The 14,271-nt window shown below is 42.6% G+C and overlaps 1 protein-coding gene across 1 annotated transcript in view; it reads left to right on the forward strand.

Annotated features, from left to right (window-relative positions):
* Positions 1-1,874: 1,874 nt before the first annotated feature.
* Positions 1,875-14,271, forward strand: part of EXOC2 (exocyst complex component 2) — a 200,465-nt gene continuing 188,068 nt past the window's right edge. Inside the window, exon 1 of the mRNA XM_011955129.1 lies at positions 1,875-1,950. The gene's annotated coding sequence lies outside the window, so the exon portion shown is untranslated. The remainder of the gene's footprint in view (positions 1,951-14,271) is intronic.

The raw sequence follows: 14,271 nt of genomic DNA on the forward strand, positions 1-14,271 counted from the left end.
TTTGCCTAAGTAGAAACTTAATGAAGTTAAGCAGAAAAGCAGAGTTCCCCCAGTGTGACTTGGAACAGCTCTTGGAAGTTTTAGAAAGTGATCTTTTTTTCGTGTTAAGTATTTAATTTCCTGTACTGAATAGCATTTTGAACTACAGTTGACCCATGAACAACCCTGGGGTTAGGGGTGCCCATGCAGTCAAAAATTTCCATGTAACTTTTGACTTTCCCAGGACTCAACTACTAATAGCCTACTGTTGACCAGAAGCCTTACTGATACACATAAACAGTTGACTTACATGTATTTTGCGTATGTATTATATACTGTATTCTTATAATAAAGTAAGCTAGAGAGAGGACAATGTTAAGAAAATCACAAGGAAGAGAAATGGAAGTGAAGCATCATGAAGGTTATTATCCCCATAGTCTTCATGAATAGATTGTGGAGCAGGAAGAAGAGGAGGGATTGTCTCAGGAGTGGCAGAGATGGAAGAGATGGAGGAAGTGAAGGGGAAGTGGGAGATGCAGGCACACTCAGTGCAACTTTTGTTGAAAAAATCCGTGTATAAGTGGACCTGCCTCGTTCAAACCCATGTTGCTTAAGGGTCAACTGTATTACTTTTCTAAAAGATGATTATTAACTTGCTAAGTTCTTGGGAGGCCATTATGTAAGAATCATATGGGAAATGAAGTAGGTAATGAAACAATTTTGCACGGATAGTCTTCTAGCAAAGAACTTTTAATAATTTCTAGTGTCAAGCAGCAGCTAGATTGGGCTGTACAGGAAATGCTGGTTACAGAGGTGCCCTCTCGGTTACTTTTCCACTCATTCTCCAGTTTACCCATCGGAATCTAGCCAGGATTCCTAGTCCAGCGTCTGCCACGTAGTAGGGGCTTAAGTGTTTATTGAATGGATGACTTTTAGGTCACTGTTGAGAGGATTTTGAAACTGGGAAATAACAGTCATTGATCACCCTGCTAAGCAGTGTACTAGGATGTTAATTGTTCTCAGATCCTGGGGAATATGTTCTTGAACCCTCTGGACTGCTGAAATCACATGGTGGTAGTGTTGACTTCTAATCATGTGCTTTAGAGTATGTTTATATTAGTTTAAAATTATTATTGATATGAATACACAAACTTAAAAGTAATTGTAGGGAAATTATTATGAATTTTTTTTTTTTTTTTTTTTGAGACGGAGTCTCACTCTGTTGCCCAGCCTGAAGTGCAGTGGTGCGATCTCAGCTCACTGCAAGCTCCACTTCCTGGGTTCACGCCATTCCCCTGCCTCAGCCTTAGTCTTTTACTCTTGTCTTAGTAAAAGACTAAGCTCATTCTGGGTCGGGATTAGTTTTAATTATTTTTGTATCTTCCACTCTTACTGTATGCCTGACACATATATTAAAAATCAAATAATATTAGCCTGGATTCATAAGGGGTATTTTTGCCCTCTCAATTAAAGAATAGCTAAGAACTGAACTCTGTAATACTGCGTGTAAGTCCAGCAGAAGCTGAGAGGTGGGAAGGATCCTTTGGGGCTAGAGTAATTGGGAAGCTTTGATGATAAGAGCCTGATGAAGGAAGGTGTGTGACCACCTGGGCTGCACACCAGGACAAAGGCCCAGAGGCTGGTAAGCGAGTGCATTTTGGATTATGGGTGCCTATTATGTCTTGACTGACAGGCAGAAGAGTTTGGAACTGATTTGTTAGACAGTGTTTTTTTTTTTTTTTTTTTCCTGGAAAATTATATTAGACCAGCTCAAAAGCTTCCTGAACATCCATTACCTTAATTCCCTTCGTAGCATTTCAGATTAAAAATACAGCATCCAGTTTGCTTTATTTTTGTTTTTGGGCTTATCAGTTTTTCTGTGTGACATTTTCCACAGTAAATCTTGGTGCCAATAATGGAAGGAGCACTGGACACGGGACTGGGGAAGACGGGATTTCAGTTTATGAGAAGGTGAGCTGCTCAGGCTGGATCCAGAGAGCTTCAAGACGAGTGCCTGGCACATCTGAAGCACTCAGAGACAAGTGCAGTGTCGAAGGCCTTTTTTCCCTTTGCTGCTTGCTAACAGTTCCTCTTTCCACAAGGCTGCCCCTTAGTTTCATTTGTAAGCATGGATGAATTTTTAAAGGCCTTTTTTTTTGTTTTAAAGTTTTGTGATTTTGGAGGGTATATGATTTAACTTTCATTGTATTATAATTTTAGCAAAAGACAAAATGAGACAAAAGGCCATGTTTGGCTTTGGTTTAATTTTAATGAGAACCCCATGTGAGTGATGTGATGTATGCCTCAGCAGGAATCAGAAGTCATGCCAGATAGCTCAAATGAAGAAAGGTGCAGAGGGGATTAGGGACTATACAAGGAGTGGTGAGGAGCAACGGGAAGCTAACAGTAGCTGGAAAGGACAGAGGGAGAAAGTAGAGCTGTCTGGAGGAGGGTCCGACTATTGCCAGAGAAGTAGTGCTGGAGGCTGGGAGCACTCAAATCTCTCAGTGTTGGAGCCGGTCCACTTCTGAAATCCAAAGTGCAGGCCTCCCACTGTTCGCTTCTAGTCTCTCCGCTTTCTCAGTCTCACTCACCCCCACTGCACCTATCAGGAGCTTCTGTGGTCTTCAGTCACTGTCATGCCAGTGTGCTCGGTTGTGTCGTTGTTCTGCTGTAGCGTCCGCCCGGCGGGTTCTCAGCCTTGGGCAGTCTCAACTGTCTGCCTCCTGTAATGCTTGACCTGAGTTGCTGGGGCCAGCTGAGGAAATCACAGTATCCAGATCTGTGCCCCTGTAAATCCATGGTCACCAGCTCAGCAGGGCCATCATGGAATCTTCCAGAGTTTTCCTTGTCAGCACCTGCTTCTGATCTCTGCAGAATGTACTTCCAGCATTTTCACGCTTTTCAAACCTCTCATCCTTTCACACACTCTTAGCAAGTGGTCTTGCCACCTACATCGTAAATAAAAGAGACGTAAGTGGAGAATCCCAGGAGCTTCTGCCAAAAACTGTTCCTCTTCCCCCAGTTGCAGTGGAAGAGGCTGTATTTATGCTAAGACCAGTCCTCCACCCGGACTGTGGATCCCATCTACCCCTGCCTTTGTGAGGACTTCACTCAGGTGTGCATGTCTTACTGAAGGCTTCCTTCTGTTGGCCTTTAAACATGCTTAGAGACAGACAACAATAAAGCAAAACAAAAAAAGTGGAATCCTCCCTTCATTTCCCATCGCCCTTTTAAAATTCCTCTCTTTTTCCCTTTCCGGCCACATTTCTTAAAATAGTTGTTTGTAGCCAAGTTCTCACCCATCCCAGTGCTGTCTGGTTTCAGCTACGATCACTCTACTAAAGACCAAAGTCATTCTTGAGCTCCTGGTCACAAAATCTTGTTCCTGTCATTTCCTCAGGGTAGTGCCTGGGACGTGGCAAGTGTATAGTAGACATTTATTTGGCTGAATGAATCCAAGGGTGTTTCCTTCTCACAGCCCTAGTGTATGTGTTTTTTGGGGTACAGGAGTCCAGCACTGTCATCTTTTGAGGATCTGGGTGACTAGTCATTGCATCACAAATCTTCTTGATGGACTAGGTCAAGATAGAAATAAGTGTTATTTGAGGATACGTTCAGTAGCTCAATGCCTGTAATCCCAGCACTTTGAGAGGCCGAGGTGGAAGGATAGCTTGAGCCCAGGAGTTTGAGACCAGCCTGGCCAAATAGTGAGACCCGTTTTCTACAAAAATTACAAAAAATTTAGCCGAGTGTGGTGGCACACGTCTGTGGTCCCAGTTACTCAGGAGGCTGAGGTGGAAGGGTCACTTGAGCCTGGATCACCTGAGGCTGCAGTGAGCCATGATTGCACCACTGCACTCCAGCAGCCTGGGTGACTGAGTGAGACCCTGTCTCAACAACAACAACAAAAAGGAATATTATTTGATAATGATTTCTTCAATCTTGTTCAGGCAGTCTGTCTTTCTGGGAAAACAAAACCCTGACATGATTTTTTCTGAAAAACTGTACTTCCTAAAATACTAAGAATTAATGTTTTTATCTATCCATGTAGATCTAATAGACTAGTAGGACATTGGGTACTACTGGCAATAGATTTGTGAATAAATAATGCTATGCTCTCGTGTGAAACTCTTTGGTTTTCCTATTAGGTAGTGTATCTTCTTTGAAGTTTCTGTCTTCATTTATTTGTTGGGGGCGGGGGAGAGGGATGAATTTGTACTGACCTGGTTCAATTTTGACATGTCATCCATGTCCAGTGGCATTGGTTGGAAGTCCAGCCACCTTTAGACCTGCAGCCTTTCCCTGTGCAACATCATGACAGTCCTTGTCTTCTAGGAGAGACTTGGCATGCTAAGGCAGAGGGCTTTATGGTTCCTGGGGGGGATAAAGGAGACCTCTGAGTAACTCTTCCAATTAAGACAGAATCCAGTGCTTGTTTTATGAGAATAGCCGAGTAATCCAGTATTTATGTAGCATGTCTTTTATATGGGGGCTCTGACAGCTAAGTGGTCAGGCATTCCCTGTATACTTGTCTGGCTTCCAGTATTGCTTCCTAGTCATCTCAAGCACATTCTCGTCCCCTTAATCCCTTATCTCCAAACTTTGTACTGGGAGGGAGGGTCTTTATTCCCATTCCCAAAATAAATAAATACAAATCAAGTGTCATTTATCAGTTATATGGTTTAAATTGTTGGATTATTTTCCCAAAAGAATTAATATATAAACAAATATGCTTTCATTTGAAACCGTAGATAGTAGTTCATTTATTTTTGTTTGTAGAGATAGGGAAGGGAAAAAAGGATAAAAAGAGGTCCAGGAGGCCGGGTGCGGTGGCCCACACCTGTAATCCCGGCTCTTTGGGAGGCCAAGGAGGGTGGATCTCGAGGTCAGGAGTTTGAGACCATCCTGGCCAACATGATGAAACCCTGTCTCTACTAAAAGTACAAAAAAATTAGCTGGGCATGGTGGCGCATACCTGTAATCCCAGCTACTTGGGAGGCTGAGGCAGGAGAATCACTTGAACCAAGGAGTCAGAGGTTGCAGTGAGCCCCTCTGCACTTCAGCCTGGCGACAGAGCGAGACTCCATCTCAAAAGAAAGAGGTCCAGGAAAGCAGGATACGTGACCTCTTACCTGTTCAGTCCTTCCCTTCCGCAGATGGCCCTTCTGAGACCCAGCGAGTCTTCTGCCCCTTCTCAGGCCCTAACTCTATACAATTTGGACCCCATGGGTTCTTTCAGATCTGTGCATGATTGTATTTTTGTTAACCATGATTTGGGGATGGAGCAGGAAGAACAAGATGATTAATTTGGAAAACTGGATTGCAGAGTTCATGACCCTGTCTCTGAGACTTGTCCCAGTGTGTGCTGTTATGTGGTAGAATTTGTGGCAGTGCTGACGTAACTTGCTCTTGATCTCTCTCATTCAGGAAGAGTGGAGTCTGTGTTTATAGAACTAGGGAAGAAAATCACCATTTTCCCAAACCCTTTTCCTGATATCTCTGGGCCATCCCTTTGGGTCCAGCCCAGCCCAGCCCAGCGGGGACGAGTCTGTCTTAGGGTAGGTTGGGCCTGATTCTGGAACGATTAGGTGCGTTCTCTACTTTGATTACATTTTAGGGTGCCCTGAGAGTCTGTCTGAGTCTAATTTTACTGTTGAAACTCACTAGGCAACTCTGCAACAGGATTCTTCCGGGGTCCTCTGGACCCGAGACAGTTCTGGACAGGTGGTTCTGGACAGGTGGTTCTGGACAGGTAAAGCTACTGAGATTCTGCTCGATTTGTTCCCTGGTGATGCCAGTGCTGCCAGGTTGAGTCATATGTGGGGAAGGGTGGACGTTTGGGAGGGTTTTTTTTTTTTTAATAGTTGTGGGGAAAATCACCTTTCTATAGTCTGATCTGTTAGGGAAATCGTGTTTTAACATCATGAGGCTTTCCGTGGCCTGTTGAGTAGAGATTACCCTAGTCTTCAGTGAGTCAGAACTTCTGTATTTTTCCGGTTCCTGGCCTTCTCTAGCTGAGACGAGCATCTGGGAGCATGACAAGGTGAGACTCTGATCACTCATTTTGTTCAGATTTCTTGTCTGCTATTGAAATTAGGGAAACTCTTCTTTACTAAATAGTAAAAAGTACTGCTTTTATGATTCTAAAACTACTTTCAGTTGTGGTTTCATTTTCTGATTTTTTTCTTTATATTATTACTGCTTTTTTCTATGTATTTTTAGTCTGAAGTTCTGTGAAAAATAACAACTTGCTGTCTTTTGTTCTAGTAGTAAATATTTTGGAAAATTAAAATTGTGCCACAGTTTTAATTTGAGATATTAAATATGGGAAAATTACAGAATTAACGTTTTCTGACTTCTATTGCAGAAAACACTTCAAATCCATCCATGTGTGCGTCATTAAAGGAAAAGAGGCAGATGGTTTAAAATTAATATAGTACATCTATAAGGAAAATGTATTTACTTAAGTGTACAGTATAAATTATAAGAAAATGTGGCCTTTTGTCTTGATTTTAGTGAAATGCTTTTGTAATAGTAATTTTCTCTTTTGCCCTGTGATGGATAGGAGGTTAATTGATGTTAAATGGATGCTTTGTTAATCCTTCATCAGCTACTAAATTGGTATGGGGGAGTACAGGTCAAGACTACACAAGGCCATGACCAGCTTGTTTTCTCAGGGAGGTTTATGGATTCCACCGCACCCCCTTCTCCAAACCACACATCACTCTCTCCAGCTGCACACAGGGAAGACTGTCCTGTCTGCCTCCCCCCTTCCTGCGGTGCTGTCTCCCCTCCCTAACCTCATCCTTCTCCCTCTCTGGGTTGCTGCAGAGTGACAGCTTGTAGACGTTGCGTGCGAGTGAGTTCAGCTGGCGCTGTGTGGTCTGAGTGTGTGGTCTCCCGCTCAGCCGAGAGGCTGCTAACAGGGTGGATGAGAGCGAGAGCAATACTGTTTACTTTAATTTATTTCGGATGCCGGAATTGTGCCCAGAGTTTCTCCGAAGCTTGATTCCGTAGCGAGCAGCTTCAATCCCTCGCAGCTGTGGTGCGTTCTGAACTCTGGGCTGTCCTCTCCTGACAGGCACTTTCCATAGCATCTGCCTGCTTAATCCCTCGCGGCTCAGAAATGTTAACGGCACTGTTGAGTGCTGTGATTATTTTGCTTTCACTATGTCAAGATTTATGGCCTTCGAGAAGTTTCTTTTGAGATAGAGCTGGAGAAGTCAAGCAGAATTTGCAAGATCAGTGACAAAGTTGATGTATTTTTGGAAATTGGAAAAGCTATTATACAAAATTTGGGTCAAATTAATCCAACTTTGCTCATGTAAAAGAACCTGGGAGTTAGTGACATCCTGTCATGTTTAACAATTTTAATGAAATTAGCCAATTTAAACTGACGGTTGGTTTCTTGACCTTTTCTGGAACTCTGCATTGATGTTGGCATGCCTGTTTACCATAGTTATTATATTTGTCAGCAGTGATATTGGTTTATTTCATCCTAAAGGTTTGACAAGTTGAGACAAATGAAACTTTGTTTTTATGTAATAGTATAAATTTAGGAGAATATCTTTTTATCCAATCCTTTCATTATGAATAGCTTAGTAATATTTTCTTGATTTTGTTCCTCTCTCATTCCTGAACATTCTTGTTGAGATGGTCAAGTATTTTGTTATTTGAGTAAACATATGTAGACTCTTGATATCACTTGGGATTTTGCATTGTTTAGCTTCTTTGTTTTCATGTCTTCCTGGCAGTCTTGTTGTAATGGGGTTGGTGGTGGTGATGTTTGTCAAGGATTAGAAAGTCTAGGCCACTCACATCTTCCCGCAAGGTCAATCTGTTGAGCTTGGAGTTGTTCTGCTGCTTTTTTTGCTACTCTTCACACTGGGTTTCAATACCTGAGCTCTGTTTTCATCACTATGAGGGTAAAGCTTTCTCCTACCCACCTTGTACCTTTTCACTCCTGGCCTTGGTTTACTTTAGCCTCAACTGATCTGGAATCAGACTTCAGGAATGGAGTCATGCTAGGTACTTTTTAAAAAATGATATCATCTTGTATTTCCTTTTGTGCTACATTTTTTGGGGTTCTGTGTTTATGGTGCTGATGATGTTAAACTAATGTTCAGAGGAATTCTGAAGCACAGTTATTCACAGAGTTGAACAACCATCACCATTATCTAAGTCCAGAACAGTTTCATCACACCCAAAGAAAACCCTGAATCCATTATCAATCTTTCCCCACTTTCTGCCTCCATGGATTTACCTATTCTGAACTTTCATACAAGTGGAATCATATATGTGGCTTTTATGTCAATTATGGCAAAATACATGCATAGTATTATTAGTCATTACCCTATGACTTTTACCTAGGAAGTGAAAATTCTTTGGAGAGAGAGAGAGGAAAAAGTACTGATAAATGATAGTTATAGTCAAGTAATCATGTGTGGAAATGAACTTGTATTTTAGAAACTTGGGGCCAGGCGCGGTGGCTCACACGTGTAATCCCAGCACTTTGGGAGGCCGAGACAGGGGGATCACAAGGTCAGGGGATCTAGACCATCCTGGCTAATATGGAGAAACCTTGTCTTTACTAAAAATACAAAAAAATTAGCTGGGCATGGTAGCGGGCGCCTGTAGTTCCAGCTATTCAGGAGGCTGAGGCAGGAGAATGGCATGAACCCGGAAGGCAGAGCTTGCAGTGAGCCGAGACTGCGCCACCGCACTCCAGCCCGGGTGACAGAGCGAGACTCCATCTCAGGGAAAAAAAAAAAAAAAAACTCGGAAATACTTAATAGGAACTGTGGAATGCTCAAGGCTTGTGTTGGATAGAAGTGTCCTGTGTGTGACTGGCTGTTAGCCATCAGCACTTTCCTGCAGTGCTCTGTCATGCAGGTTCCTGTTCCCACCCCTTCTGAAGTTCCACCAGTGCCAGTGCTCATTGGTTGTTTAAAATTCGATGTGGAACTCTCAGTGAATAAATCCTGATTGAACAGATTCCCTCCATTTCTACCTTAGCTTTTACTGGGCAGAATCCTCCAGGAGTTAACAGTGAGCAGGAAAAGGACCAGAGTTTTGCTCTCTGGTAACTAAAGTGGGAACTGTCCTCTAAGAGCAGTTGATTCTCTTGCAAACGCAGAGAAGCAGTGTCCGGAGAACCCCGGTGCCTTGACAGCACTTTAAAAATCGTATTTCCCAATGTGTTTCTGTTGAAAACAGGTTTATCTTTAAGAAAAAGATTGCTACCTTTATTTGGGCTTTTCTTTAGAACTGAAAAGTCAGAGTTGTTTTACTTATTCTCAGTACTATCCCATTCTCTTTTATGGCTGGATTTTTTCCAATGGAAAAGTCAAGCTTAAATGAGTTTTGGCGTAGTGTTTGTGGGACTAAAGGATAGTTGAAAAACAAGTTTTTCTGGTAGTTTTCATTGTGAATATCTTAGTAATATTTTAAAATTTGTTAGGGGCAAAATTCATTTTGGTTTAAACATTTAAAATACTTTTTTGGTGGGGGAGAAAGGAGACACAGCATCAAAGATCTGCACCTACAAATTAGAATCTCTGGATTTCGTGTAGCTCTGTGTGGAAGCAGTAATAGAATATCACACTTTTCACTTCTCGCGCCTTTCAGTTAAAGGTCAGATTTGAACTGGGCCTCTTGTCACCCAAACGTGACCCATAGGAAAGGCGTTGTTCTGCTCCGATGTTTAGTTAATTTGGATTTATCTCATTGTTTTCCTTGGTGTGAATCGTACTGAAGATCAAGAGGAACTGTCACGGGTTGATTGTAACCTTTTAGGATGTACTTAGGGTGCTCAGTTTTTACAGTGGTGTTGGCAGTTGCTATGGTGACCAGATTTATTGGTTTAAAAGACAGTGCATGGCACACAGTACAGAATCAAGGAATGGCATCTGTCCTGTGAAACAAATCTAACTGACACCCCTCTCAGAAGCCACATCTTACAGCTTCTTATGGCAGAAATTTCACACAGCCTTTGAGGTCTCTGCTGCCGTTGTTGAGGAGAAGAAAGAAAAGCCCTTCCAGGGAGCCCATGCATCCCCCGGTCCGGTCAGCCCAGCCGCCATTTCACTGAGTGTCTGGCACTGGACTAGACACAAGGAGTGAAGAAAGAATATGACGACGAGCCGAGGCAAGCCCACGGAAGATTACTGTCAGAGAGCTTGGCACAGTAGTTCTTTTTTCTTCCCTTTTTCTTTAAAGGATACTGTTATTTGTTATAATCACTTTCTTAAGACAGTTAATTTACAGGAGAAATGGGCAACCCCCCAGCCCAAAAAAATGCATATAACTCAGAGCTGCCAGAGGAAGCCTCATGTGGTCAGCGTTCTTAAGGAGGCCCTCGGCTGCCTGGATCTCCAGCCAGCAGCTGCCCTGCAGTGCTCTGGAAATGGGCTTTTCTGTGTGGTCTAAGGCCTACCTACATTTCTAAAACATGTGTATACACACTTATTGCCACAGGGAAGGCAATATAAAAATATTTAAAAACACAGTTTCCCTGGCCCCTGCACCCTTCTCCAATCTCATTCTCAGGATAATTAACCCTGGTGTGCATCCTTCTAGCCCTTTCTCTGTATTCCTGTAAACACAGGCCCTTGTTTGTATAAAGGTAGCTTTTCTTCTTCTTTTAAATAGAAACATTGATTGGGTCCTGATTCTAACACATCAACTCCAAAATAACTTTTAGACCATATGGAAAGTTGAGCGAGGACTGGGTGCAGTGTCATTTGTAGAGATACAAACTAAATCATTTACCAGTGAAACGATACAACGATACAACGCTTGAAAGAGCTCCCTCAACAAACAACCTAAAAGTGTGCTGAGGAGGAGAGGCAGCTAAGAGACAGAATGTTGAAGCTGGGTGATGGGAACTCGGAGGTTCCTTATGCTAGTCTTTCTTCTTTTACGTATGTGTAAGGTTTCCATAATAAAGACTGAAAAAAAAAAAAAAAGTTATCCGGAGAATAGCGTAGAGCAAGGGCCTGGTTTTGAATCCCACCTCTTTCACTTCCTAGCTGCGATTTTTGACAAGCTGTTTAATCTCTAATGATCCTACCCTTGTTAATAAAACCGTTTGGCATTTTAGAATACTTCCTTCTAGAAACTTCCTGTACATCTGTCCATTCACACCTATCTGCCTGTTTGTTTAGACGTATGTCTATTTTACTAGTTGGCTGTAAGCATTCTCTTGGTCTTGCGTGTTTTTCGTAATGTTTCGCCGGCTGCGTAATGTGTCCTTGACTGAACCTTCCCACTGTACTGACGTTTCGGTGGACGTTTCTGTTGTCTCCCCCCGCGCTGTCACACGTTTCTGCAGTTACGGGAATCTTCATGCCTAGTAACAGTCCCCGTGGTTTGAATTGTTTCAGTCGTCGCTCACCTTTCAAGAAGACGTTTTGAGTCCAAGTGTGGAAGCACAGCGAAGGCTTTGACGCATGTGGTCGAATTATTTTTCAGAGTATTGGAACCGTTTGTGCTGCTGCCGGCGACGCGTGCGAGCTGTGTGCAGATTCAGCTGACGACGATGATCCTTTCAGATCATCTTAAATAGCTTGTGTTGTTCATGGGCCGGCAGTGGAACCTCCGTTTCAGTGGGCGTTTCTCTGAGGTTGGGTTTTGTCCATATGTTGGTTGGTCGGTTGCATCTCCTCTGTTGTGAACTATAAGCTTATACCATCTCTATTTTTTTTTGAAGCTCTTGGTGTTTTCTGGATTGATTTTTGTGAGCTGTTTATATAATAAAGTTATTTGTATTTTGACATTTTGAATATTTTTGCAGACTTCCTGTTTCGCTTTTAGAGTTGTTGTCTTTTATTTAGTAACTTACAGAAGATGTATGTTTCTTTATGGCCAAGAACTTAGTGTGTTCACCGTTGTGATTTTTCTGTCAAGTCCAAATGTTGTCCTTCCACCCCAACAGCTGTAATATACACTTACTTTATGTTCTTCTAGGTTTTCTTTTTAATATACATATAATTAAGATTATATATATATATTTGGCTTTTTAAATCACCAGGAATTCTTTAACCGTATAGATGTTTGAAGTTATGTAAGCAAGAACATTGTGCTTTTGGACTGTGACTGAAACATTTCTGGGATTGGAGTTAATATGCTAAAAATTAAGAGGCAAGAAAATAAAGCAGTTGTTTGTTTAGAATAAAATTCAGCTTAATCTTTGGCTGTCCTGACTATGGCCTATCATCAGTGTTTGGAATTTTCCCACCGTGGTACGTACTGCAGTGCTGTGGCTTTAAAGAAGCACCTTCCCCACTTGCCCTGGAGCCCCGTGCCCTGGTTCTGGGAGATCATCACGGTCGTGTACTGTTACTGTTTTGTGTCAGGCCTCTCTGCCTGCTGCTTTCATCTTTCTTAAGTTTTGCAGCACAAATCTTAAACAGTTTTTCTGTTTTCTCTAACTAAAATACTTTCTATCTTAAAACGATTGAAGGCCGTTCTCCTTCTTGCTCCCCCAGTCTCTGGCATGGCAGCACAGCCGATGACCCACCTGGCCCACGAATTCACTTACAGTTAGTTTTTGACGCGTGAATGGTAGCAATACTATGTTGCTTTTATTTTGGGCTTTAAAGTTTGCGCAGATCTTTGGTACACATGATTCCATTTAATCCTTACAGGATTCCTGTGAATTTAGTTATTATTCCTATTTTAAAATGAGAAAACTGATAGAAATTAAAGGGGCCTGAATAAATCATATGTTAGGGTTTGAATTTCTGCTTCTGAGTCTTGGTTGAGTGTCTTTTCTGCCTCTCCATAGCTGAGCAATTGGATTTGTCTGGCAAAAGTGTGGTGTTAATGACCCCAGCGTGCTTTACCCGGTATTGGTCAGGCCACTTGGCACCTGTCGGTCACGTCCTTCGTGCCAGGTAGCATCTCTCATTGCATGCTCATGGTCACACTGAACGACTGGTCGGGGAGGCAGGCACTTCCGGGAAAACAGTTCTTTTGGGGGGCCCTTTTCATATGTGAAGGACAGCGTGAAGAGTGTGTGTGTGTGTGTGTGTGTGTGTGAGAGAGAGATTGATTGTCAGCACAGCCCCTGAGGCAAACTGCCTGGGTGTGATTCCTGCTGTGATAGTTATTGGTTGTGGAGTATTGGACAAAGTATTTAATGAGCCGTCCTTATAGGGGAGTTTTGAGGATTAAAAGTTATTGCATGGCAAGAACATAGAAAAGTACCTGGATAAGGCCAGGCACGGTGGCTCACGCCTGCGATTCCAGCACTGTGGGAGGCCGAGGCAGGCAGATCACGAGACCAGCCCGACCAACATGGTGAAACCCCGTCTCTACCAAAAGTACAAAAATTAGTCGGGCGTGGTGGCGCACGCCTGTTATTCCAGCTACTCAGGAGGCTGAGGCAGGAGAACTGCTTGAACCCGGGAGGCAGACTCCATCTCAAAAAAAAAGGACCTGGATAAGTCATCAATGTTTGCTTAATATCTAAGTTATATTATCTGTTGATGGATGGCTAGTTGTGTGCTAATGTAATTTGTATTGTTTCTGATTTTATATTGAAAAATATTTTAAATAAAGGCAAGAGCCGTGTGTATTCCTACATATACCACCTGAAATGCTAACTGCACTTAAACACAAAAACTTGAACCCACTAATGAAGGGGTCAGAATCCCCATAAAGTATAATATGGGAAACCACAGAGTCACCAGAGGAACCTGTCCTCTCCGTAACGTTGAAGAGGTTTGAAGCAATGGGCTGACCCATTTCTTCTAGAATGGAGAACACATCTGTTGGAGCACTCCTGAGTGTCTGCACACATTCACTGGCCTTCCTTGATGATTTGAATAAATGAACAAAAAGAAAAGCAAAAAGCAATGCTATTACCATGACCAGTTTCCCCTAAAGTACTTAAAGGAGTTGAGAATTTCGAAATGATTTTTGCTTTGTTTCCTCCACTCCCAGCCTGAGAGTCTCTTTTTTTGGTGAAGAGGGAGAGTTAGTATTGAGTCACAGTGGCTCAGAAAGGTTGAAAAGGGAAGACTTTTAAAATGTAGGTTTTATTATCATCTGGGTAGGGTGAGGCCAACAGAGCAGGATACGATTGTTGTTGAAAACTGTGTTACTCCCAGTTCCAAGAGGGTGGGCAAGCCGTATCCCACAGGAAGCACTGGGGTGGGTCAGGAGGCAGAGGGAGCGAGGGGAAAGCACGGGCCAGACGCTTTGTTGTGGTTTTCACAGGAAGGAATGGCTAGGCAGGGTAGGCAAGCTGAGTGAGTTTAGGATTGGATCATTTGAATAATTTTT

The sequence above is a fragment of the Colobus angolensis genome, unplaced genomic scaffold (genome assembly GCF_000951035.1).
Source record: "Colobus angolensis palliatus isolate OR3802 unplaced genomic scaffold, Cang.pa_1.0 Scaffold396, whole genome shotgun sequence".
NCBI classification, from domain to species: Eukaryota; Metazoa; Chordata; class Mammalia; order Primates; family Cercopithecidae; genus Colobus; species Colobus angolensis.